We start from the raw sequence: 1,203 nt of genomic DNA, 5'->3' as shown, positions 1-1,203 counted from the left end.
AAATTTATCCAGACAGACAAATTTATCCATACAGGACTTAATAGAAAATTTGGTAAACAGCCCCTAAGTTTTCCTATGTTTTAAGACAAATTAAATATCTTTATATAGTTGTATAGAATTAGTTTGATCACAACTATCATTCTATACAAGTTTCTAAAGTTCAATTTAAGAGGGTGTTTGGGATTGCTTATAAAAATGACTTATTGACTTATTCCAATGTGGTATCGGTAATAAGCATTTTTGAGTGTTCGGATAAACAACTTATACCGGTGTCAAACCGATAATAAGAAGTTTTTGAAGAAGTTAAACCCTTCTAACTTATAATTAGTTGATAAATGCTTTTGTAGAAAATCATAAGTTGTTTCAAATAAGCAATCTCAAACACCCCCTAACATGATATTACATTATGATATTATATAATCATAAGATATAAATTGCAAAAAATAAATTATCATTCAATTACAATTTTAAAAATTGGTTTACCTAAATGCTTACTCGGTAAGCGCTTACCGTTAGAAGTCAAACACTATAATTTACTTTCTATGTAAGATTGTAATATATATCAAAATGGTATCGTGTGCAATAATATATACGGTAAACGCTTACCTGGGTAAGAATCGTCACCCTCACTTACCGGGTAAGACTCTCTATCCTTATCATCGCTCATACTAGATAAGATTCTTGGATCTTGTTATATTCGTCCAGTGAGGAAAATTACCCGATAAACACATATCGAGTAAGCATTTAGTAAACGATCCCTAACTTGATTAGGTTTCAAACCCTTTAAAAATTAGTATGTTTCATCTGTAGGGGGGTTATTTTACCATCTCGTCTAGAGCATAACAAACCCCAGGACATGCCCTGCTCCGACTGCCATCCCCACCAGCCCTTCACCCCTTGCCTCCCCCTTCAGTGCAACGTGAACTCCGTCCGACCGTCCCCCACCGCATCTCAGCTCAACGAAAATGAAGATAGTTGTTCAAAATCATGAAATTACTTAAATCAATACACACACATGAATGAGGACAAAATTGAGAGAGCGATGGCTGTTCGTAATGAGGAATACACATCCCTGGTTTTGGATCCAGAAAATACACACACATACAAACAGATCATCGAGGAGATGAAGTTGCCCTAGTTCCATGTGTCGCACATGGATGTGGTGGTGACGGGGATGAAGAAAGGGGAAATGGAATGAGAATG

Source organism: Cynara cardunculus (assembly GCF_001531365.2).
Source record: "Cynara cardunculus var. scolymus isolate 2C chromosome LG 2, CcrdV1, whole genome shotgun sequence".
Taxonomy (NCBI): domain Eukaryota; kingdom Viridiplantae; phylum Streptophyta; class Magnoliopsida; order Asterales; family Asteraceae; genus Cynara; species Cynara cardunculus.
This window is presented reverse-complemented; position numbering follows the sequence as displayed.